The 13,631-nt window shown below is 41.2% G+C and overlaps 1 protein-coding gene and 1 pseudogene across 1 annotated transcript in view; one reads left to right on the top strand and one right to left on the bottom strand.

The window, feature by feature from the left end:
• Positions 1 to 13,631, bottom strand: part of STK3 (serine/threonine kinase 3) — a 271,704-nt gene that overhangs the window by 125,239 nt on the left and 132,834 nt on the right. The gene's annotated exons all lie outside the window — the stretch shown is intronic.
• Positions 4,441 to 4,900, top strand: LOC142448698 (nucleoside diphosphate kinase B pseudogene; annotated as a pseudogene).

Below are 13,631 nucleotides of genomic sequence, written 5' to 3'. Positions count from 1 at the left end.
CCCACATGGAAGGGATGCTATGAGTCGGCATCTACTCAATGACAGTGAGTGAATGCACACTGTTTAGATACTAGATTTTTGGAAATAGTAATCTAAATTATTTCCTTTTCCATTTATTTAATATTTACTGACTGTTGGAGTGTTAGAAATGGCAGGATCCATGCAAAATACAGAAAAACCCAAGGCCTGCTTTCCTAAGATATCTAGATCCCTGACTTACCATTCCACTCCATTCCACAACTACTCTGTGATAAAGTCAGTCTGGACAGAGCAGAATCTGGCTGTTTTTGGTTGTTTTTTTTTTGGGGGGGGGGAGGGTATCCAAATGAATCTGTTTACAGGAGTAGAAAGCCCAGTCTTTCTCCTGAGGAACTGCCAGTGGTTTCAAACTGCCAACCATGAGGATGACAACTCAACACATAACCACCAACTACATCGTCAGGGCTCCTTATAAAAGATGTAGGGAAGGGGCGAAAAAGGTGGTTTGTGGTAGCTCAAATGCTTTGTAAATCATGAACTATCTGTAAAATCTAGACAGCAGAAGCAAACATTAAACAATTCTAAAAATACATCGATGTGAATATTTTAAAAGTATAAGATATTCTGAGGTATAATAGGACGATCTAAACTGTTCATAATTCTGATACTTTACCTTCAACATCCTAATGTAAGAATATAGATATGCAGAACCTAACTATTAGGATGTCAACACTATTTTAAAATGACACTTTCAAAATCAAATTCAGTGATTTTATTATAGATCAAAAAGACATAATATATAAACATAGTATTAAAGTGGCAATTAATTCTTCAACTTTCTGTTCCCTTGGCAAATTATAGTTATTAACTCTGATGCAGAAGTAATAATACAAACTACCCCGAACCAATAAAATGGCACTTGAAATCTCCTTGTAACATCAGCCACGAGAAAGCTAAAACAGTATGCCACGTTCCTTACAATCTAGTAGTGCAGAAGAGTACTTCGATTTTAGACAATACTAACATCTGATGGTTAAGGAGGAATTTGATCCAGGATTTGCTGTATTTCATTAGTAAGACTTTGCTCTTCATAGTAAATTTCAAAAGAGAAAATCACTATTTTTTAATGGGGCAAAAATACCCCCCAAATCCAAATACTGATTTTTTTAAAAGGAAGAATGAAGGTAAAGGCACGTATGAACCAGGTCTGGAGCCCGGTATCTTCAGTTTCTATTTATCAAACAGAAGAATCTTTCCAACTTTCTCCTTTCCTGTATAAGACCAAAACTATGCAATATTCTGTTTGTATTACAATTACACTAATTCAATGCAGGTCACTTGCTTTTTACTGAGTCCAGATGGCATTCAGTAAACTAAACATGGGCCAATTAGTTAAGAAAGAAAGAAGTGCGTTCTGATTGCCTTTGGGTAGGTCACACAGTGGCTACAGAGAACCACGGCCTGAACTTCATTTTGGCTAACGCCAACCATACGGCTAACATGAGGGACTCGTATTTCTTTCATCCCTTTCATATTTCTCACGTTTGGAAATTCTACTTTAAATCTGTTGTCTGGCGGAAGTGAGGAGAGCACTTCTGCACAGTGTTGGTCTTGCCCTCCTTCTCAGTGGGAACGGGCGTGATGGCAATGCGATGACTTTGCTCTGGGATTCTGGGGAGACACGGCCACATGTGGGGGCTTCACCAGGAGGTGGGATCAGCTTAACTGAAACGGCTCGGTTGGTGTGGTTTTTCTTGTTTGTTTTGAATGGAATATACATATTGTCGAAAAATGTATGATTCTCTTGAAACCAGTGTTTTAAAAAATGTATCACACTTATGAGAAAGTAAAACTGATGACATAGCTTAACACATAAACCAACACACACACACACACAAAGATGCTCAAGGGGTATAATGTTTCAATGTCAACATTTATAATCTTAAGTCAACCTGAACCACCACTAATATCAGGCATATGTGGGAAATAAGAACGCTCACTGCCATCGAGTCAATTATGACCCTACAGGACAGAGCAGAACTTCCCCCTGTGAATTTCCCAATACTGTAACTGCTTCGATGGGAATAGAATGCCTTGTCTTTCTTCCTCGGAGCTAGCTGGTGGTTTCACATTGCTGACTTTTTGGTTAGTAGCCCAACTCAAAACCACTACCCACCAGGGCTTCTGGTTAATAAGAAGGCCTATTCAAAAACTAAAGACACCTAATATCTTCAATATCTTTTAAAAATCATTTTACTGGGGGCTCATACAACTCATATCACAATCCATCCATCCATTGTGTCTAGCAATTATAGAGATCTCAATACAGGTATGTACATATGTACATATATTTACATATGACAATGGGGAAATAGATCTATGTACATAAATTTAAAGGTTTAGTATCTTCAATATCTTCAATATCTCATTAGGTGTTGGCCCTTAACAATTTTTATAGTCTAGCATATAAAGAAATTTGGATTTCTGTTCATTTTAAACTCTGCCCAATAATACATATTTTGACTTAAAAAATGGGAAGCTATAAAAAGATGTAATGGGACTGTCGGCTAAAATGTATATAAGATCATAATTTGAAATCAAATTGTACTCTTAAAAAGAAAATGTAATAATTTAATTTATATGTCAGTCACTAGTATGTTAAATAAAAAGTTATTCACTCATCATTAGCACAAAAATAGAAGTTGCCAAATGTTTAAGTTAGCCTGATTTGGAAAATTATTCTATTTATTTTTAGCCTGATTTTTTTGTAACTTACATACATTTAACTGAAGAATATTATGTTGCTTCAAGTGTTCATGAACACAAAAATATAGTAATGGAGATGGAAATTATTTACTCTGAAAACCCTGACTACAAGACTGCATGTTAAATCACTTACATACGACGCGGGGCTCCATGAGAAGCAGGGAGGTCCTGAAATTGTGTGCGCATATCCTCTTTCAACTACTGCACAGGTGACACAACCAATCAAGTCACTACTGAACAAAATGGGAAGAGAAGGTACTTAGTGAATAAAGGTGACTTCTTTAGACAGTGAAAAAACAGACTATCACCATCTCTTATTGAAAGCAGCCCTCTACCAGAGATGAACAGAGTACTGCCTGCTCTCCAAGTTGTTCCAACTTTGGATGATCCTGACCTTAAATCCAGCATCTAGAACAACAGAGACAAAGGCCAGTCTGTCTAAAATGAGTCAGCAACAGCAAAGCCCTTGAGAACAAAGCTAAAGCAAGCTGAGCTGGGCACAGAGGGAACCGTGCACACGCCAGTCCCCTCTGCGGTGATGGCTTGGGAAGCACCACTTCTAACAGAGAATACGAGGGTACGCAAGGGACCCCGCCTGCCCCAAACAAGACACGCAATACGCCCTGCGACGTGGCCCCATAGGTAGGCTGGTGGAACGGTGGTCATCCAGTTCAAGTGGAAGTGCAGCCTACCTTCTCTAGGAAAGCATACGGAAGGAAGGATCCTGAACACAACACAATGAGCAATTATCTCCTTAGAAATATACTTAACCCTAGAGCCCATCTCTATAGAGCCTCACCTTGACAACAAAGCAGATTGTCCCAACCTTGTTCAACATAGCCCATTACCACTGGGTCAGCTCTGACTCACAGTGAACTTACTGACAGGGTGGAACGGCCCAGGGGGCTTCTGAGGCTGTAATCTTACAGAACCGACCACCACATCTTTCTCCTACTCTTCAGCGAAAGAGCTGCATGTTCTAAAGAAATGTAATTCTAAGTACCATGGAGTATATATATGTTTATTCATTGTTATTCCTTCAAGTACTCAACTCCACATATTACCCATAAAAAGTACAATATGCACAACTTTCCTCTAGTTCTTTAATGCTTCCTCCCCCCGACTATCATGATCCCAAATGTACCTTACAAATCCGCTAGAACCGAGGATGTACACTAGTACAATAAGAGCTGGAAACACAGGGAATCCAGGACAGATACACCCTTCAGGACCAATAATGAGAATAGCGATACCAGGAGGGTCAGGGGAAGGTGGGGTAGAAAGGAGAAACCGATCACAGTGATCTACATATAATCCCCTCCCTGAGGAATGGACAACAGAAAAGTAAGTGAAGGGAGACACCGGACAGCATAAGACATGAAAAAATAATAATAATTTATAAATTATCCAGGGTTCACGAGGGAGGGAATAAATGAGCTGATACCAAGGGCTCAAGTAGAAAGCAAATGTTTTGAGAATGATGAGGGCAACAAATGTACAAATGTGCTTGACACAATGGATATATGTATGGTTTGTGATGAGTTATATGAGCCCCCAATAAAATGATTTTTTTAAAGAATAAAAAGTGTAACAGAGACAAAAAAGGAAAAAAAATTTATTTCTAAAAATGTACAATATACAATCTGCTTCAGTTCCATGGATCAGCCACCCGATCCTCCGCCACCCGATCGCACCATGGCCAACAATGAGCGCACCTTCATCGCCATCAAGCCAGATGGCGTGCAGCGTGGCCTGGTTGGCGACATCATCAAGCGCTTTGAGCAGAAGGGGTTTCGTCTGGGGGGGCATGAAGCTAGCTCAGGCCTGCGAGGAACACCTGAAACAGCACTACATTGATGTGAAAGATGGCCCCTCCTACCCAGGGCTGGTGAAGGACATGAACTCGGGACCCATTGTGGTCATGGTCTGGGAGGGGCTGAATGTGGTGAAGATGGGCTGGGTGAGGCTGGGAGAGACCAACAACCTCGTGGATTCTAAGCCAGGCACCATCTGAGGGGACTTCTGTATTCAAGTTGGGAGGAACATCATTCATGGCAGTAGTTCGGTCAAGAGCGCCAAGAAAGAAAGCCTCTGGTTTCAGCCAGAGGAACTGGTGGACTCCAAGTCTCGTGGCTATGACTGGAGCTACAAGTAAGAGGCGGACAAAGCAGTCCCGTCCCCATGGGCCCCGTTGGCACTGTGCCTGTCCTGTGGACAGCTCTTCTTCTGGGGTTGGGAGCAGTAGGATTGATGTCCTATCTCCTTCCAAAGCATACTGGCCAATAAACTAAAGTCTTTGGAGCCTGGGGACAAAAAAGCACAATATACAAGGAGCACACCTACACAACCACTTCTGTATATCAAATTCACTGCCAACCATAACCTAACCCTTAAATGTGCTTAATATCAACTGCTAATACATGTCTCCTTGCAGGCCTGTCCTCCCTGTCCATTACTCAGCATTGGGCCTGAGGGTTCTGGGGAATAGTCAGACCTGAAATGTCTTGAATTAAATAACCCAATGATATTGTTGGACTCAACTTAGTGGGCCATTCTAAAAGATGTTCTACATCATGATCTGTCCTTTGGTAATATTTACTATTCCTCTTTTCTTCTTTATATCTGCAAGTTTGAAAACAAACTTCTTTTATCTCAACCCACCCTTCAGATGTTCAAGCTTTGAAAGAAATAATTAGATATACCAATACACTTTATATATCTACTTATAACAGTTGAAAGAAAGATTAGATGACAGAGTTGACTGTAAACCAAGCTGGGGAAAACAGGTATATATTGGCACATGAGCAAGGGGGCACTGGTACAAATATTCAAGACGATTGTCCACCATTGTGATTCTTTTAAAAAGAGAACTGAGATTATCAAGAAGCACAGAGATGGAGGAGAATAACACCAGCAAAGACAGAGGCAGCAGTTAGTTTAGAATGTGGCTGCAGCCCATCAGGAGTAGCCAATTCGAAAGAACAAATCAGGTGAGACAGAGCTATACAGACATACCTTGGAGACTTTAGTTCAGTTCCAGAACATGGCAATGAGTCAACTATCACAGTAAAGCAAGTCACATGAAGTTTTATATTCTCAGTTCATATAAAAGTGATATTTGATGTTGACGTTGGTGAGGAAACTAGTACATTGCAACTCATGGCAGCATGTGTACAACAGAACAAAGCACTGCCTGGTCTGGAGCCATCCTTCTTATGCCGGAGCCTGTTGCTGCAGCCACTCTGTCAGTCCATCTCCTGAGGACCCTCCGACACCCTTTTTATTTGTTGCTGCCTCTCTACTAAACATGAGGTCCTTCTCCAGGGACTTGTCTCTCCCAACAACATGTCCAAAGTACGAATGACAGAGTATGGCCATCCTTGCCTCTGAGGAGCACTCTGGCTGTACTTCTAAGACAGATTGGCTTGTCCTTTTATATATTTTTAACCATTTTACTGGGGGCTTGTACAGCTCTTATCACAATCCACACACACATCTACTAAGTCAATCACACTTGGCCTTTTCAATCTTCTTCATTCAATGTCCAACTTTCATATGATTATTAAGTGCATGAAAATACTCCAGCTAATGTCAGACAAGTCTTAGGTCAAGTCAACACCCTTGCTTTTCAACACTTTAAAAAGGCTTTGTGCAGCAGACTTACTAAATACAATGCATTGTTTGATATCGTGACTGTTGCTTACATGAGCATTAATTGCAGATCCAAACAAGATGAAATCCGTGACAACTTCAATCTTTTCTCCATTTATCACGATATTACTGACTGGTGCAGTTGTGAGGATTGGGTTTGTTTGTTTTTTAAATATTGATTTTTAGTCCATACTGACGGCTGCAATCCTTGAGCAATTTATGGTCTCTTCCACAGTCAGCTCCTGAGCTGGTTTTGGTTGCTGGTATTGAGCTTCTCCATGATGCCCTTCCTACAGATGGAGTCAATTTGATTGCTGTGTACTCCACCTGGAGGAGTCCATGTGTATGGTCGCTTTCTGTGTTGTTGAAAAAAGGTATTTGCTATGAATAAGTCATTAGTCGTTCAAAATTCTACTATGCGGTCTCTACTTTTGTTTCTATCACCAAGACCATATTTTCCAACTGCTGTTCCTTCCTCTTTGTTTCCAACTTTTGCATTTCAATCACCAATAGCTAGTAATGCATCTTGATTGCACGTTTGATCAAGTTCTGACTGAAGTCATTGGTAATATTCTTCAATTTTGTCATCACTAGTTTTTGTGGTTAGTGCACAAATTTGAATAGTCGTTGTACTGACTGAATATCCTTGAAGGTGGACAGACATAATCCTATTATAGACAGCATTGTACTTCATGATTGAATCTGCAATGTCCTTTTTGACAAAGAATGCCACAACATTCCTCTTGTTTAATTCCCAACATAGTAAACCATGCTTTTCTGATTCAACATAAACGATACCAGCTATATTTATACTAGACTGTAGTTTACTAAGTGTACAGTAACCACCTACCCCTCCCCACCCCCCAAAAATCCAGTCATCAAGATGATTCCAACTCATGGTGTCTCTAGTAAGTCAGAGTAGACCTGCTCCCCAGGGTTTCCAAGACTGTCAATTGTTAGAGGTGCAGAAAGCCTCATCTTTCTCCATGGAGCAGCTGGTGAGTTTGAACTACTGACCTTGCAGTTAGCAGCCCAACACATAAATGTGCAATAACGTTATGAAAAAGCTGGAGATCTGGAGATAATTAACAAAATGCGACAACGACACACAAAGTGAGCACATGGAAATAGGGCTCGGCTTCAAAGAGAGCCTCAGTACAACAGGCGGAAGGAACACCACGCAGACCTGCGTCAGCCTCACAACTGTTCTGACATTTGAGCTCTCCGTCACCACTGCATCGATCCATCCCAAGGATCTTCGTCTTTTTGAATGGCACGTTCCTTTATCAAGCAGAGTGTGCTTCGTCAGGGAACTGGTCTCTCCTGAGTAACATGTCCAACGTATGTGAGAAGGATGTCTCCACCATCTTCTTTCTAAGGAGCATCTGGCTTTGCTGCCTTCGTGCCAGATTTATTAGGTCTTCTGACAGTCGTTGCTACTGTCCACAAACTTCATTCAAATGAATCACTTTCCTCCGTCTTGCTTGGGCTCGGTGCACCTGTTCTCCAACAGACAGCTTTGCTCTTTACCACTCGAAAGAGACCTGTGCAGGCCGACCCGATGTAAAAAGACGGTGATGACTAACACTGTTCTGAGGGGTATTTTTTGGGATTTGGAAATAATGTTCCATTGAAATGTTGGTTATGTAAAAATCTTATCTAATGAGCTAATTATATTTTTAGAAAAGAACAAATGTTTTAAGTATAAAATAAAAATTCCTAGCATGTAAAATGGATTATTCTCTTAAATGAATTACTATATAAAAGGGGGCTTTTAAAAATTCATGTAAAAATTGAAGGAAAGATCATAGAACCCCCACCCTCTGCAGCAGAGGGAGGGTCATTGTAACATCTTGGCACATAGCTCTGAAACTGAAACACTTCCACTGATTTGTAGGAAAATTATGCTAAATACTTGGGTAATCCTCATGAAATAGATGGGGTTTTAAATACAATACGATAACTGACTCCACTTCCACAGTGACATCTTCTCTGTCTGTTGAAAAGTGTGTGGAATTGGAAATGCTTGATTCTAACACATGATTTTTAGTCTTTCCCATAATAAATTTTCATAACATCTACCTCATTCAATCAGCTGCATGTCTGCTAGTATTTTGGAAAAATTTGCTTTTTTGTTGCTTCATCTGTTTCTCAAAACCATAGGCATGTAATGGTGCATTACGCTTCTCGGGCCATGTCTGATGTGAGGCCACTGATGTCTTTGATATCTGTGTCAGGGTTTCTGTGTTTAATTGCGGGTTTGTTTATTAACTTTACATATCGAGAGATGAAGTAAGATAGTCCTTTGTTCAATTTCCAAATTTCAGTTTCTCATTTTAAAATGAGAAACTCTAAAGGAGAAAAGCTGCTCCCAGTAAGGTTTTCAAAACTTCAGGAACTCTTGACAGTCTTTCTTTTTTAATTTCCCTGAGCTAGTCTATACTCATTTCATCTAAATCTGTGGCAAAGTTTTATGAAGTTTCCCTATATAATCCTAAAATCTAGGAAAATAATTGAGATGTACAACACTGTCATATTTAATCATGTACTAATGAAAAGTCCTTTGTATTAATTCATATTTTCATTTCATGCTGTATTTTATGTCATTTTATTACATTTATTTTCATCATGTCAATAAATAACACTACAGTAATGAACAATCAGCACTGATTACGAAAATACTAAAAACCCAAAAGCATTTCCTTGAAAGGAACAGTCAAAATTTTTGTTGGTTATTCTTCATCAACTGCTTATGTTCCCATTTCTGTAGTTATACTATACATAACAAATCCCTACATAAAGTTATAAATGTAAATTTTTAATTTGTATTGGTTTCAAAGAAAGAAAGAATATGTGCTCAAATAATGAAATTTAACTATAAAGTCTCACTTTTTCTAATTCATAAAACAATCGTGTGATGGCAAGGGAAAACTCACTGCCATCCAGTTGATGCTGACTCGCAGTGACCCTACAGGACAAGGGAAGACTGCTCCTGTGGGTCTGCACGCTGTACTGCTTTGCAGGAGTAGAAAGCCCTGTCTTTCTCCCATGGAGTGGCCGGTAGTTTTGAACTGCAGGCCTTTCATATCACAAATAAGCCAGTATCCACCAGGCCAGCATGCAGGGAGGATGGGGCAAGTGGGGGCTAACAGTGAAGCGCATGAGAAGACAATGCTGTCAAATGGATTGTGGTGAAGATGGCACAGCTCTTCCTAACAGATCGAGCCATTAAATGGTACACGTGAAGCATGTGCCAATAAAGGGGCTTTTAAAAGCATGTGACACACAACTAACCTATTTGCCCATCTTAAATGTGGAAGAGCAATGCTGTGAATTTAGTCTGTGCTTGTGGTTCCCCCCTCACAGGTTTCCCAGCACTAACCTTGTGCACAGGAGCATCCCTTTACCAGGGGCTAGGAGGAGGAGGCGGCCAAGTGGCAGAGTGGGTCACAAGCTGGGCTGCTACTCCCACCTACAACTCGATCCCATCAGCAACTCCCTGGCAGCACAAAGAGGCTTTCTGCTCTTACAAAGATTGACACCTTTGGAGAGCCTGTAAAGGGATCAATTCAATGGCAGGGAGGACGAGTTAAGTGGCTACTAGTACAGGATGTTTACATATTAATCTTGGGTTGCATTCTGACTTCATAAAGTGATTGGGCCTATTATTTTCTTCTTTCTTGCTGACTTCTGCCCATTTCACTGTGTGAATGGGGCTAATAATCCAATGTGCTGAGGTGCTCCCCTCCAAACCAGGACTCTAAGGATGACTGGAGTCCCAGCAGGACATGTGAACTTAAGCATCAGTACTAGCCTCGCAGGCAAATCTAACCCTAGCCAGTCCCAGAAGAACAATCTAAAACATTAAGAGTTTTACACACAGCATTCCTCTAGTTCTTCAATGCTTCCTCTCCTCGTCCCCCCTCAGGACCCCAGTTCTATCTTAGAAATCTGGCTAGACCGGAGCATGCACACTGGGGACAAGGTAGAACAAATAAGAGCTATTGACACACAGAATCCAGGGCAGATAAACCCCTCAGGACCAATAATGAGAGTAGCAATACCATGAGGGTAGAGGAAAGGTGGGGGTAGATGGGGCATAAAGGGAGAACTATACAACACCCCCCTCCAGAGGGACAAACAACAGAAACGTGGGTGAAGAGAGACCGCAGACGGTATAAAATACGAAAATAAAAATAATTTAAAAATGATCAAGGGTTCATGAGGGTGGGAGGCTGTGGGAGGGTGGGAAAGGGAGGAGAAAAAAGAGGAGCTGATACCAAGGGCTCAAGTAGAAAGAAAATGTTTTGGAAATGATGATGACAACATATGGACAAATGTGCTTGATACCCTTGATGTATGGATTGTAATAAGAGCTGTAGGAGTCCCCAATAAAATTATTTTAAAAACTAAATAAAGAATAAAATATAGAAGTTTAGCCTTTGGTATAAAACTTGACTCATTCAACAATCTTTACTGAATACCCACTATGTGCCAAGCACTCTTTTAATATTTGAGATACATTAGTAAACAAACCAAAGACAAATAAACAAGCTTACTACCATCAGAGTTGATTCCAACTCACAGCAGCCCTGAAGCTCTGGTGGAGTAATAGTTACACACTGGGCTACCAACAGCAAAGTCAGTAGTTCAAAACCACCAGCTCCTCCATGAGAGTGATATGGGGCTTTCCCCTCACATAAAGAGCTACAGTCTTGGAAACCCACAGAGGCAGGTCTACCCTGCCATATAGGGTCACTATGAGTAGCAAGCAAAAGAAACCAAAAAGTCCTGCCTTCCTGGAGGTGACCCTAATAGGGCCAAGTGATCATCTAGGGGCTTTGCACTAACAGTAATGAAACGGTATCCCTTCCTTAAAGAGGCTAATAATGGCCAAGAAGAAAACATAGAATCCTCATGTAACTCGCCCTTGTAAAAATGGTGTCAGTAGGGTGTCATATGTTCTAGCTTAACATGAAGGGAAGGTAAACCATGGTCAACAAGCCAAGGCAGGTATTTATGAAGCAGAGGTCAGATATTAATTTTTAAACCAATTCAATATCCGCCGGCCCTCTGATGGCCTTCTTTCTTTCTCTATGTATATGATAAGTTGTTGCAGTGACCACACAAAACCCACAGATGGTACTAAAGATTATGGTTTATAAGGAAAGTAGCAGGTTACAATTCAGGATCAGGAACAACTCAGGATACAGTTCTTTGATCAAGAAATCTTCCCAGTTGTACCCTTAAGTAGGCATTTCTTTGGTCCTTTGGCCCAGAAGGCAAGTGTTATAAATGTTCTTAAGCTCTGCCAAATAAATGCCCTTAGGGACCCTATTCAGCCAGTAAGTCTTGGTCTAAAGACACTCAGCTCTCTTGCTCCGTGGGTTAGGAGAACCACTGTATCAGCCTTCCTCTGTGGGCCAGGAAGCCCACCCACTGCACTGTCTTCCATCAGTTCTTGGTTCTGTTGCCACAGCCTCTCAGCCGCCACTTCTCTAGTCTACTCATTCAATTTCTGGTATTACAGCCCTCTGCCTCCTGGGTCTAGGAGGTTCTCAATGCAGGGGGGCTTTGTTCAGAGGACATGTTCCGGGGGTAGCTCTTTATTCCTGCTCAAAGTGAATCCCCTTCTACCTCTAGCCTGGCTCATTTTCAGCCCAACAGAATGATAAAGCTGCTCCATCACCTGTTAGGATTCCATGCACCCCAGTAACACGTGGCATAGGAGGTTACGTGTTGGGCTGCTAACCATAGGTCAGCAGTTGTATACCACCAGCCCCTCTCTAGAAGAAAGATGAGGCTTTCTACTCCCCCAATGGCAGCTCGACTCTACCCTATAGGGTTAGTGTGCATTGGAATCAACTCAAGGGTGGTTGAGCTTGTTTGTTTGGGTTTTTTTTTGGACCCCTATAAGGATAATGTGGGTACTATTTGTATTATTAGCCTGCTGTCCAATCCCTTTACTGGGCCATACATGCCTTATTTGCAAAGCCTCACCCAATCTTTCCATGGGAGTTACAACACCATTTCTATGAAAGGCATACAAAAGCAATCCATCATACCACAGGCAGATAATGATAAAATACACATCTATAAATGGTCGTAACAGGATATACCAAGTGCGATGGGAGGGAGTACAGAGGAAGGAATCTCTGCGGAAATGTCAGAGTACTCACAAAGTAATCACTAAGACTACAATTCTCTCAGTCCATACCAAGCAAATGCACACATTTCATCCTGAGAACAGGCACCTCCAGATGAGCTTTATATCTAACTCTATGCAAATATTTTCCAGACATTAACATTATGTATTATATTTTCAATAGTGAAATTTTTTAAAGAGAGAAAGTGCAAATAACTCTATGCTGTCCCTCGTTGATAGACAACAGAGAGCCTCTCTCAAGAGGGCAACTGAAACAATTAACTTCTATTAAATTTCTAGATTGGCTGGATGCCAATAATGCCTACCAACTATAGCTCTAAGGGGGGCAGTTAAAAGCCCATGCAAAAATTCCATTATATTTTAATTCCAGTTTCAACAAAATTTTGATGCCCCCTGATAAAATACATTAAAAATTTCAATGTTCTTGAGTTAATTCCAACTCACAGCAACCACAGGGTTTCCTAGGCTGTACATTTTGACAGAAGTAGGCAACCACACCTTTATCCCTGCAGAATGCCTAGTGGATTCGAACTGCCAACCTTCGGGTTAGCAGTTTAGTGCTTAACCACTACTTATGGCAGCAAGAGTGTAACCAGTAAGCCATCATGGCTCTTCATTATGACATTCTCTATCACTGATTAAATGCCTCCATCGTGAAAAATACAGTGCAGACCCTCTATGCATTATTTCTAAGGCTATCGTGTCTCTCAAAATAAAACAACATTGCCATGGAGTTGACCCCAACTGATGGTGAGCCCACACATTACAAGATCAAAATTACTCCATAGGGTTTCCTTGGCCGTTGTTGTCAGGCACCACTAAGTCAGCCTCTGACTCATGGACATCCCAAGCACAACAGAATCAGCCGTTGTGATCCATAAGGTTTTGTGAGGTTTTTAAAAATCTATTTAACCCTCATTGACCCATGGCCCTATGGGGGACAACACTGGAGACTCAGTGTTAGGATTGGCCAGGTCTGACCCCACCACACCGGGTCAAAACACTAAAGGCATACAGCAGAGCAACAGGGGGAGCAGAGCAGGGAGCTCCCGAGAGAGTGCAAAGGATA

Source organism: Tenrec ecaudatus, chromosome 5, assembly GCF_050624435.1.
Source record: "Tenrec ecaudatus isolate mTenEca1 chromosome 5, mTenEca1.hap1, whole genome shotgun sequence".
NCBI lineage: Eukaryota > Metazoa > Chordata > Mammalia > Afrosoricida > Tenrecidae > Tenrec > Tenrec ecaudatus.
The sequence above is the reverse complement of the archived record's forward strand: the minus strand, read 5'-3'. Positions and strand labels throughout refer to the sequence as shown.